The sequence below is a fragment of the Sapajus apella genome, unplaced genomic scaffold (assembly GCF_009761245.1).
Source record: "Sapajus apella isolate SASKATOON/1434 unplaced genomic scaffold, GSC_monkey_1.0 scaffold83, whole genome shotgun sequence".
Taxonomy (NCBI): domain Eukaryota; kingdom Metazoa; phylum Chordata; class Mammalia; order Primates; family Cebidae; genus Sapajus; species Sapajus apella.
This window is the reverse complement of record NW_022437023.1, coordinates 5,019,030-5,031,346: the sequence shown is the minus strand read 5'-3', so window position 1 is coordinate 5,031,346 and position 12,317 is coordinate 5,019,030. Positions and strand designations below refer to the sequence as shown.

General features: G+C 51.1%; 1 pseudogene; it reads right to left on the bottom strand.

The window, feature by feature from the left end:
- Window positions 1-3,922: 3,922 nt before the first annotated feature.
- LOC116533720 lies at window positions 3,923-6,782 on the bottom strand (annotated as a pseudogene).
- Window positions 6,783-12,317: the final 5,535 nt, after the last annotated feature.

The following is a 12,317-nucleotide window of genomic DNA, read 5'->3' as shown; positions in this document are numbered from 1 at the left end:
GGCATGTGCCACCATCCCCAGGTAATTTTTTGTATTTTTAGTAGAGACGGGGTTTCACCATGTTGACCAGGATGGTCTCGATCTCTTGACCTCATGATCCACCTACCTCGGCCTCTCAAAGTGCTGGGATTACAGGCTTGAGCCACCACGCCCGGCTAGGAATTTTTTTTAAAGTAAAAATATACAGTATGGTATGGTTTGGCTCTGTGTCCCCACCCAAATCTCATGTTGAAATGTGATCCCGAGTGTTGGAGGTGGGGCCAGGTGGCAGGCGACTGGATCATGGGGGTGTTTCTAATGGTTTAGCACCATCCCCCAGTGCTGTCTCATGAGATCTGGTTGTGTAAAAGCATGTGGCACTTCCCCTTTGCCCTTTCTCTCCTGTTGCCATGTGAAGAGGTGCTTGCTTCCTGTTCTCCATCCTGAGACCTCCCAGCCATGCTTCCTGTACAACCTGCAGAATTGTGAGTCAATGAAACTTCTTTTCTTTATTAACTACCCAGTGTCAGGTAGTTCTTTATAGCAATGTGAGAACAGACTAATACATAGTAATATTGGTAAAAATCCAGCTTATTGCTAAAATTTTAAATCACAAAGATAATTATTAGTAGTGAAAGCTCATGACTGCCCTGTTGGCTATAAAACCTTCCACTTGCATTATCAGCGAAGGAGGCTACAGAAGATGGCCCATCATTTTGGCTGGTGGACATGATGGAAAGAGCGTTTGGGTCATGGTTATAAAACATGTGTCCCGGCATGATTATTCCTGGGTCTCAGAAATAGCACACACATCTCACTGCTGCTCTCCTTTTACATATAAAGTATGTGACACCCAGAGAGGTTAGGTGACTCATCAGAGGTCACACAGCAAGTTATGGGGAAACCTAACCACTCAATTCAATGAATGCTTAATATCAAATCTACCCTTTGATTAAGTTCATTTCTTTGCATTAGAAGCCAGAGAGAAGCCCAAGGCCAGATTAGGATGAACCAAGTTAGCCGGCAAAGGGCCAGAACCAGCTCCTTCCAGGGTCCCAGTCACAGCCCAGGGCTATTTTCTGCCTAAGTGCAGCTGCTGCTGTGGGGTAGTCACTCAAGGGGTTTAGCCCTTGGCTCTCCTCAGGAGAGGAAAAAGGAAAGACCAAACTCCTACTGATCCTTTTGTTTGAGGGCCAATGAATATCTTGCACCTTTCACAAACTTCCAAATAACCCTCTGCCTTCCAGTAATTCTAGGAGAACGGAAATTGACTCCCACCTGCCTCTTCTAACGCTATTCAAGCTAATGGCTCGGGGAGAGGCCAGGGATCGCTTCTCTATGTGCCTGCAGCCTCCTCCTCTTCCTCCTCCTCACAGACCCAGGATATTGATCATCTCCATCAGTGATGACGCAGGACTGGGTGGGGAGGAGGCCGCAGCCCTGCAGGGGAACCGAAAGACAGAGATCTCTAGCCATGCAGCTGGGAAGTGGAGAGCGGAGGAACGGGGCTCGGGAGCACCTCCAAGGGTCTGTGCTGGAGGCTTTCCAGTGAGGCGACAGCGGCTTATAACAGCTAATTTCCTTCCCCTTGCTAGAACCAAAAATCCACAGGGTTTTCGCTGCATATTTGTGTATCTGGCACTCTCAGCTCGCCTCCCCTTGGGGACCATAAGAGATGCAGAGGAAAGAAACAACATGGTCTTCCATAATTTCAAAGTCAGTTCCAGAGTTAATAATAAATTAAGAGCTGGGGGCAGGGTGGAGGCCTCGATGTGGAAGGCCCACTCCACGCAGCATAGAGCAGCCCCTCCGGGAACAGCTTCTGGGACTCAGGAGAAAAAGTAAGTGCGCTGGGGACCGAAGATGCTGAGGTTGCTTCCCCACCGTGGAAGGCTTCCCCTGGGACCCCAGGTTTCTGTAGTACCCACGCCTGTGGGCGCCCACCCCAGGATGGATGGGGATGGAGGTGGGAAGAACTGGAGAACATTCTCTCCCACCACTCTCCAGAGCAGGCTCCAGCCGCATCAGAGCACCCAGTATTCCCACAGTCTCTGAGGAGGGCAGCATGGCTGTTTCAGAGGAAACAGGAAGACTTCTCACCCTGGAAGATGACAAAACCCACTCACCTCCAAGGAGGGTTCCGGACCAGCAGCCATGCCAGTTGGAAATCCAGTAGTCCTAAATGCCTGTGTGATTTTGTTATTCATTCTTTTGGTCCTAGGAAGACTATCTCCCAGATTAGGAGCTCCCTCGTTCTTCACAAGCGTCTCTTCCACCTGACTGGAAGCTCAATCAGTTCTTGTCTGGGCTAGATCGTGAGGGGACTGGGAAGCCTCAGGGAGGATACTAGGCAGGTTTTGTCCCAAGAAGGTGGAGTGGGGTGTGGACAAGATTACTGCCTTGAAACATCTGAAGGGTGGTCCTGTAGGCATGGAGTTTACACCTAGCCCAACGAGAAGAGCTAGGAGGAATGAGAGATGGCATGAGGGACTCAACCTGGGATCCAGAAAAGGGTGAACTTTCTGGGAGTGGGTCAGCGAGAGGCAGTGAGCCTCCCATTGCAGCGGGAGCTTCTGGGGAGGGGCCGGGAGCACAAGGTGGTGGTCAGACCTGGCAGCTGTTCTGATCCTTACCAAGCCCAAGAGTCAGTCTGTGATGGACAGATGTTCCGGTCTCTTCCACCCCTACACCTAGAGCTGCCCCTCCTGGCCACACAGAGAGGGACCAGAGGCAAATGTGCATGAGGACACAGGGACCCAATCCCAGCCAGGGAGGCCACCAAACAAATCAATCAGGCAAACAACCACAGGCAGAGGATGGACACAGCAGTGGCTCGTGTGGGGCTCTGCCCCCCTCTTTGCCATCCCATGGCCTGGAGGACAGTCCCAGTGTCTGCCAGCTGAAAAGGCTAATAAATAGGAAAATCAGTCTTCCTTACTGATAGAGGCAGTATTCTCTTCTCTCCACCACAGGGGAGTGGGGCCTCAGCTCACTCTGTGTGCTACAGGGGACCCACTCGTTCTTCACGAGGAAAATGGGGCAGCACAGAACAGGACAGTGACTTGCCTGCAGCCACACAGCTTACATGGCTGGTAAGAGGAAAGGGCGAGGCAGAGCTCAGGACTCCTTCCCTATCGACAGCCAGTATTCTTTCTCCTGCCCTTGCCTGCCCCTGTGGCACCATCTGCTCCTGCAGCAATCGGGAGTCCTTTTAAAACATATGTTCATCTCAGGCAGGTCCCAAAGTGGATGGAGAAATGATATATATGTTATTTGCTGGCCCGCGAAGAGCTGGAAGAATGAGCTCTTGACATTTCTGGGTTACCAGAAGCATTCCTGGGACGTGTGGTCTCCATGCTTCCTCCCCCCCAACACGTTCTCTCCGGGGCACTGGGGAAGCTCGGTATTTGTCATTCTTCTCCTCCCTGTGCCCATCTGCTTCCTTCCAGGAGCCCCTCTGCACCTTGAAGACCAGGCTTGCTCCTCCGGCTCCTGGTGGGCTGCTAACGAGGAACCTGGAGGCCAGAGCCCTGTGCACACTGCTGAGGAGCCCAGGGTGTGTTCAGCAGGGACCATGACCTCTCCCCACTTGTGAGTAAATCCTGGAGAACAGGAACTAGTTTTAGAATGAATCCACATCTGAATCCAGACCCCTGAAGTCCACCCTCTTTCACCCACCAAAGCAAACAGCTGGGTCCCACAGACTTGGCCCCTCCTCCACTACCCAAGGCTGTCTAAGGCCCGAGATGACACAGTGACCTCTGGGGATCCCTTGCCTGAGGTTTCTGGCTCCATCAATCACAGGGAGCTGGAGAGGGAGAGCAGATTTACCTCCAGGACTCCCGCGGATGCCTACCCCGGCACACACGCTAAAGTCCTCTCAGCAGTGCTTTCACACGCTTCAGAGCAGGGCCTGCTCCTCCTCCACCCCCGCCCCTCCTCTCCTCCCCCACTCCCGCCCCTCCTCTCAGACCCAGGGCAATTTCCCTACAAGTGTGCTCACGCTGGGCCCTCTGAGCCACTGCACCAATTGACTGGATTTCAATCAGAAATCCATCTCCCTTAAGGACCGCTTTGGATAAAAGCAGAAGTAACCTGCAATCTAGATGCTGATGCCAAGCCATAATGGGGGAGCCGGAGAGAAGCCCGGCCCAACTGCGGCCCCAGCCCCCATCCCCCAGCCAGGGCGAAGTCGGGCCTCAGCTCCCAGGGCCCGAGAAAAAGAGGGCAGGGAGCCTGTGCTGCCTCTATCTCAGCCACCAGCCGCCACAGGCTAAATCCTCGAGACTGCCGCTGGGGTTAGCCTGCTGCTAGCCGTTTTAACAGTTGACCACGGGCGGGGAACCAGCCTGGCACCCCTGGGCAGGCCCTCCGTGTGTTTCCCAGGATGTGCGCAACAAGGGCCCTTATAGGCCGGCTAAGGAGGGTCTGGGTGTCCTTAAGAGCCAGGAGGAGCTGCGGACTCAGCACTTGTCCCCACCTACCAACGCCCAACCTCGTCGCCAGCTGCTGCTTCCACCACTGGGTCCTCTCTGGGCTATATTGCGGTCAGGAAAGGGTCACTCCGAGAAAGCGGAGCTGCTCCAATGCCCCCGCCCCCCAGACCCCGCACCTTGGGCGGAGGCGGTGCTGTAGGGACAGGAGGGACCCCGCGGAGCACTGTGGCTCTGGTGCGCAGCACGGACAGCCTCCCTGGTAAATAATGCACGCCTCCCGGGCCAGGCTGCAGCAGGTAGTGTATCAAAGTAATATCGCGCTGCGAATTGCAGTGTAATCGCCATAATTTAGGGCCCCGTGGGTGAGCCTGTTTTGGAAAGGCTGCGGGCCCGGACGGGCAAGGTGACTGGAGCGTCTGCGCCGGCTCTGACCTCTGGATTTCCTCCAAGCTAAGTGAGCCCATAAAAAATGGAGAAGCCCAGGCTGTCTCTCAGCAAATGGGGTGTGGGCAGAGAGATTGTATTATCTATCCAGACCCAGCGAGATGGATGCGCCTGCCGGGAGAAAAGCGATGTCCCTGCGCGCACAGCCCGGCAGGTTGGGTGTCCGCGTGCGGCGCCCATCCTCTCCCAGGTGGCCGAGAAGGCCGGACGATGTGTCGGCTGCGCCCTGCCAGGAGCTAGATGTTTTCATTAGGACTTGGGCGGCCCCTGCCGTGAGCTGGCGGATCAGTGCCTCCCACGGGCTGCTCAGCAACCACCTTTCAGGGCCCCCAGGACCTGACTGCCGTGGCCGCTCATCCTCCCTCCTCTTGTGCTGAGAAGTTGGGGTATTAATATTCCTGCCCAGAGCCTCCTGGGGGGCCTGCTGCCCGCTCCCCTCCCCCAGCTCTGCCAGGGAAAGTCATTCTGTGGTGGAGAGATGACAGCAGGAAATGTGTTTGCAGGTTTCCTTCTAACTTCTTGATGGGAGCCAGCTGGAAGCGCAAAAGCTGTGTTGTCCCTCTGTGCTCCGCTCCTGGTGACCTAGAAGGCGATAATCGTGAGCCTCTCTCAGGAAAGACAAAGAAATGGAAAAACTTATTAGACGCTGCAGCCCCGTCACATTGCATTAGCAGAGAGCCTTGTATCTGCAGCCCCACCTCGGTGCCAGGGAGGCTGTTCTGTGTATCTTTAGAAGCCCCCACCCCCACCCCATGCCTAATTCCCCGGACCCAGGAGTTACCGGTTCCTCCTCACCCATCTCTAAATCATTTTATGTCTCTCAGCGAAGAGCCTCAGCAGACACCCAGCCTTCCTAGTCTGAGAATCTGCTGATATTTCCCAGCCCTGTTCCACACCCGTCTCCAGCTTTCTTTTTGCTTGGGTGGTGGGCTCCGAGCTAGCAGGGACCTTGGAAACCAGCAATTCTGGTTAAACAAGCCAGAATGCATCCTTACCGCAGAACATTCTGCAGCAAGAATGAGGGAGATTTATGTGTATGTGGACATGGAAAGATGTCCGGGATGTATTGTTAAACAGGAAAAGCACGTTGCAGAATAGCATGGAAAGTACAGTCTCATTTGTGTTACAATTTAAATAAAGGCTATATATACTCCCATGCTTGCATATGCATAGAAAATGTCTGGAAAGATAAAAAGGGGCTGTTAGCAGTGCTTGTCCCATGGGACGAGGAGAGGCAGAAAGGGACTTTAACCTCTCATCTTACATTATGTGCTGTTACATTTTTTTTTAACAATTGCATTACTTTCGTAATTTAAACATAAATCTTTCCCCCCATAAAAAAAAAACCCCAGTGATCTCTCAGTCAAGCCCCTTCTTATGAAACTGAGGCCCAGTAAAGGAAAAGGACTTTCCCAAGTTGCACAGCACTTATGGCTTGGCCTCAGCCCTGGTCCTGCCCTCTCCTCACCCCAGGCACACAGCTCTGCCAACCAGACCTGCCAGACCCATGAGGGAATCACGGACCCCCCTCTTCCCAGAGTAGGAAGGGCCCCTGACTGGGGTGTGACCTTACTTGAGGCAACAGTCAGATAAAGGCAGGGGATCCCAAGGTAAGAGTTACAGATGGATTTGAAACCTGGCTGGATGGCCTGCACATGCCCATGACCTTATCCAGCCACCGCCAGCCCAGTCTTCTGACATAGCTGGCCTCTCTTGGTCCAGGCATGGCCAGGGTAGGGACTGAAGGGTCATGCCTAGCGTGACCTACCATCTTGATTTGTCCAGGACTGAGAGGTTTCCCATGACATGGGACTTTCATTGCTAAATACTGGGCAGTCCCGAGCAAATGGGAACAAGTTGGTCACTTTTGTCTTGCCAGACATGTCTGCAGCAATCTGCTAAGAGTCTGGCAGGATTCTAGAAGGTTGTCTCTGGGTGAAGACAGCTACCCCCTGCTCTGACTTTTCTGAAAAGTATGAAGCTACAAGAGTTAATTTACATTTTGTCAGTTGTGCTTTCCCCTTGCATTCGTACACACACACACACACACACACACACACACACACACACACAGACATACACACCCCTCCTAGTCTCCCTTAGTCTAGAGAGGCATGTCCCCCGGGGCCCAGCGATCCCACCCAGAGCCCACTGACTCTCTCTGAGCAACTTAATCCTCAAGAAATTCTAGAGCCTATAATTACACACGGGATTCAGAGCAATTTCTCATCTCTACCTCCCCACCCCAGGAGACAAAAAGGAAATTTCACACCCTAGTGAGCCCAGCTCATCTTTTCCTCTTTGATGCCAGCCTGGGGTTAAAAAGCAGGGACAGACGACACACGCCTCCTCTGGGGCCTGATTCCTCTGCTGATTTTGTGATTCAAAGCATGCATCTTAAAGATCATAATCTGATTGTGCTATGCCCGCCTTCCCGGCCGATTAATGGCCTCCTCGCTTCCGCATTGCAGCACCCAGTGCTCTGCAGAAAGCCACCTCCCACACCCCAGCCCCACCTGAGTCTGGCAACATGGAGGAGAAAAGGCTAAGGCTAAGCAGAGGGCTTGGCAGGGAAAGAACAGAGATCTGAGTTCAAGTCCTAGTCCTGTCTCTAGCTAGCTGTGTGACTTTAGATAAATTACTTCCCCTCTCTGGTCTTCGATTTCCTCACCATGAAATGAAGGTATTGACCTACATGGTCTCTAAGGCCCTTTAAACCCAATAAACCAGACTTCCTTGGTTAAATCCTGGTTCCTCCTTCTAGGTGGGTAAATTTGGGCAATTTTCCCATGCCTCTGTCTTCATCCACCTCATTGTCGTAGTAAGAATTAAGTGAGTTCACATTTTTAAAGTGCTTAAAGCAGTGCCTGGTACATGTCAAAGCACTTGTGACAGGGATATTAGTGCTCCATGTTTATACACCTGGCACTCACTAGTCCCATGCCTGGCTCTTGGACTCCCAAGTACCTGTGGTTCTCTGCCCTGCCTGATGGGTTTCTTTGATCCTCACACCCCCTACCCCCATCACTCCAGTGTCCTTGCCCTGAGCTCCATGCAGGCTAGAAGAGCAAGGAGTTTAAATGGCTCAGAGTAGCCCTCAACTTGATGACTGAAGCAAGTTGGCATATAAATACCCCAGTGGTCCCTCTGAGATAGCTCTAAGGTTTCTTCTGCACAGACTCACAGAGATGCAGAGGACTGAACCCTGTACCCAGGAGGCTAACTGCTCATTCACACGCTTTTATTGGCTTCCCTCCTGCCCCCCGCTTCCCCACCCAATGCTCCCCAGGATCGCCCTCCAATAAATAGCTTGCACCCAAATCCTTCCCTCAGTAATTACTCTGTGCTAATGCACTTTACAAATGTACCTTCGTTTTTATTTTTCTTTCTTTCTTTCTTTCTTTTTTTTTTTTTTTTTTTGAGACAGCATCTCACTTTGTCATCCAGGCTGGAGTGCAGTGATACAATCATAGCTCACCACAGCCTCCAATTCCTGGACTCAAGAGATCCTTTCACCTCAGCCTCTCAAGTAGCTAGAACTAAAGGCATGGCCACCACCTTTGACTATTTTTTAATTTTTTTGTAGAGATGGGGTACTACTATGTTGCCCAGGTTGGTTTTGAATTCCTGGCCTCAACTAGTCCTCTTGCCTCAGCCCCCCAAAGTGCTGGGATTACAGGGATGAGCCACGGTGCCTAGCCTACCTTCGCTCTTCACAACCACCTGAGAAGTGAGTGTGATTGTGCCCATGTTACAGATATGGAAACTGAGGCCTATGGAGGCTAAATTCCTTGCCCAAGACCACACAGCAGGTGAGTGGCGCAGCTGGGATTTGAAGTCACATCTGTCTGACTCCACAGGCTCTACGTCTCCATCCATCTCCCTCTGTTCCCTCTGAGGGGTGGATCCTGCTTCAGAGATGGAAATCTCATTGCTTCAGAGGTACAGCAGCAGCTCCTTTGCTCCAGGCAAAGAGCAGTGGCACAGGGCTAGGGCCATCTGTGATGATTTTCTCCTTTTCCAGTCACACTCATAGAACCCTGTGGTGGCATGGTCCCAGGCAGAGCAATCAGGCACTTGGTAGCACAGTTCCAGTTTACATGCAGACATGTGGAGACCCTTGGGGGAAAGTGGCCTCCCAAAGCGCCAGCGTTGGACTGAGCTGCTGCCTGCCCCAAGGGGGTGCAGCACTTCCTGGTCCCCAGCTGAGCCCCCCTCTCAGCCCCTACAAGTGTGTGCTGATGGCAAGCAACAGGCCATATGCCTGAGACTTGGGGAGCCAAGCCTCACATCCTCCTGTCAGCGTAGAGAGCTCACTTCAGACCTGCCCTTTTTACAGTTGCTGGCTTTATACATGTCAATAGTTTTTATATGCACATGGTTCCAAATTCACAAAAGCCTTCCTCTTTTCCCTGTGCCCCAGCTTCCCTCCCTGAAGACAACAGCCACTGTCACTGATCTGCCATGAATCTTCCAGAGAGAGTCTACCCACAGACAAGCACATAAATGCAGTCATTCCAGGCACATTCTCCTTTTTCTCTAGAACAAAATGTCTTGGAGATCTTTCTGTGCAAGTACAGAAAGAACTTCCTAATTCCTCTTTAAAGCTATATAGTATTCCAGTGTATTTATGTCCCGTAATTGATTTAGCTAGTTCTCAGTGAATGGAAATCTGAGTTATTTCCAATTACTTGCTAATACAAATTTTGTACATAAGTTACTTTACACACTTGGAAAATAAGTATAGGAAAAATAGCTAGAGATAGAATTACTGGGACAAAAGAAATGCACATTTGTAATTTTAAAAGATACGACACGGCCGGGCACGGTGGCTCATGCTTGTAATCCCAGCACTTTTGGTGGCAGATCACAAGGTCAGGAGTTCGAGACCAGCCTGATCAATATGGTGAAACCTCATCTCTACTAAAAAATACAAAAATTATCCAGGTATGGTGGTACCTGCCTGTAGTCCCAACTATTCAGGAGGCGGAGGCAGGAGAATAGCTGGAACCTGAGCCAAGATCACACTGTTGCACTGCAGCCTGGGTGACAGAGTGAGACTCCGTCTCAAAAAAAAAAAAAAGATGCAACAAACGGACCTCCAAAGGTGTTGAATCATTTCCTCTTCCACCAGTCATGTGCTGTGCTGACAGCCAACTACATGCCAGGCTTGGGAGTGGATTACTGGTTCTGGTCTCACTATATTCCCGGTGCGGGCGGCACTATCATCCTTATTTGATGAGAAAATTGAGAGAGTTCAATTTTGCCCAAGAAGACCAAATAAACCTTTTATTGGGTATTTCATTACATGCTAGGGTCTGTGCTTTACATTTGTTATCTTGTTTAACCTTTACAATGACACTATGAGGTGGGTACTTTTACCATCACCGCCCATCTTATAGGTGAGCCTAGTGTTGGGGCTCAGAGAGGTTAAATAGCTTTCCTAGCATCACACAGCCAGTGGTAAGTGGCAGGGCCCAATGTGAACCTGGACTCTCCCTGCTCCCACTAGGAGTCTGTCACTGGCTTCCTGTTTCCTGCCTTATGCGTGCCTCAAACTCCTCTGGTTTGGGGGTTGGGGGGTTGCACAAAGCAGAGTCCCCTGGGGGCATTAGACAAAAAATCGATATGTCAGCAATTGGTAGAAGGGAAGTGTGGAAAGGATCGTGAAAGGGCCAGGGAGGGTGGGGCTGGAAATCCGAGGGGTGGTTCTGGTTGCCTCGATATTTGGGGGAGGTGGGGCTGCTGAGATGTTCTCACACAACAAACTGTCCCCTACATGTCCACAGTGCCCCTATTGAGAAACTCGGATTTCATTTAGCAGATGCAGAAATAAGGGGAGGATCCCCTTGGAAAAGGTACAGGAGTTCTGCACCGGAGGCAAAGCCAGGATGAGAAATTACTCTGCCGGCTCCAGGACCAGCACTCTGAACTCTGCGTGGTGCTGCCTCCTGCACACACTTGAAACAATGAGATCCAGACCAAGCAGCTTAGTGTGTGTCGGCAGGGGAGGAGGGGCTCATTTATCAAGCACCTGCTATGTACACATAATCACAAAATCACCCAGGCTGGGGTGCAGTGGCTCAGTCTTGGCTCACTGCAACCTCTGCCTCCCGGGTTCAAGTGATTCTCCTGCCTCAGCCTCCCAAGTAGCTGCGATTACAGGTGCCCACTACCATGCCGGCTAATTTTCATATTTTTAGTAGAGATGGGGTCTCACCGTGTTGGCCAGGCTGGCCTCAAACTCATAACCTCAGGTGTTCCACCCACCTTGACCTAACAAAGTGCTGGGATTACAGGCGTGAGCCACCACACCCGGCCAGAGGGTTCTTATAAGATTAAATGTATATAAGCAAAGCTTTTAGGACTGTGCTTGGCATGGAGTCTAGCACTCTACAGGGTAACTATTGTTATGATGACCTTAGTTGTCTTCATCCCTTCCAAATCTTCCCGGTGCACCATAAATGCTTCTCTGATTAACCAGAATGCACCTTGCACCCCAGTCTCAAAGCACTCATCCTTCCCTCATTTCTCTGAACGTGTGAGTCTTGGTCCATAACTGCTTTCCTCTGAGTGGCCCATAGGCCTCGCGCCAGGTCCGTAACTCCCACCATGGTAGGATGAAGGGAGCTTGGTCCATGAGTGTTCCGGAATTCCTATCCAATGGGACTCGGAGGCCACAGGATGATTAGAAGGGAATTCATCTTAAAGCTGAGTCTGCTAAGTATGCACAATGATTTTACTTAAAACCCCAATACAGGAGGTTTTCAAAAATTGAGGCAATGTCAGTTGTGTCTAGGAAGGGTTATTTTTCTTTTATATGGAAGGACATTGGGAGAGATACACAGAGAGAGTTCTATGGTAACTCATTTTACAGAAGAGATCGGTGCTAATTCTCCCAGCTGAAAAGGGCATTGGGGGGCCTGAAACCCAAGCTGAGGGCTTTATATTGACTGCCACATTGACTCCAGTGAGCTAAGGGGGCTGATTCCAGGTTCTTGAACCAGGACATAACTTACATGACTTGATGAAATTGGTGTTTTAGGATGCCCACTCTGGTGGCAATGCTTGGTACATGCTGGTCTCCCTGTTGGAATGCCTTTCCCGGGTTTGTATGACCCAAGAACTGCAACTTGAAGCTCTCCATGAAGCACCCCCGATCCCTGATCCCCCCCAAAGGCAAGGGTTGAGTTTTAGCTTTTCATCCCCAAGCTCTGGGCTACTGTCAGGCACATCATGGGAGCTTTATAAATGTTGATGGGATGAAGGAATGGAGTGATGATAGTCTGACTGAGACGGCGGCAGCAGGAAGGAAAAGGAAACATGAAGACAAGTTGAAGGAAGAACAGACAAGGCCTCTCGACTGGTTAGATGTGATGATAACAGCTGTGTCTTTATAGCAATGCTGTAGAGCAGTTTTTATAAGAGTAGCACCACATTTGACAAATAGGAAACTAA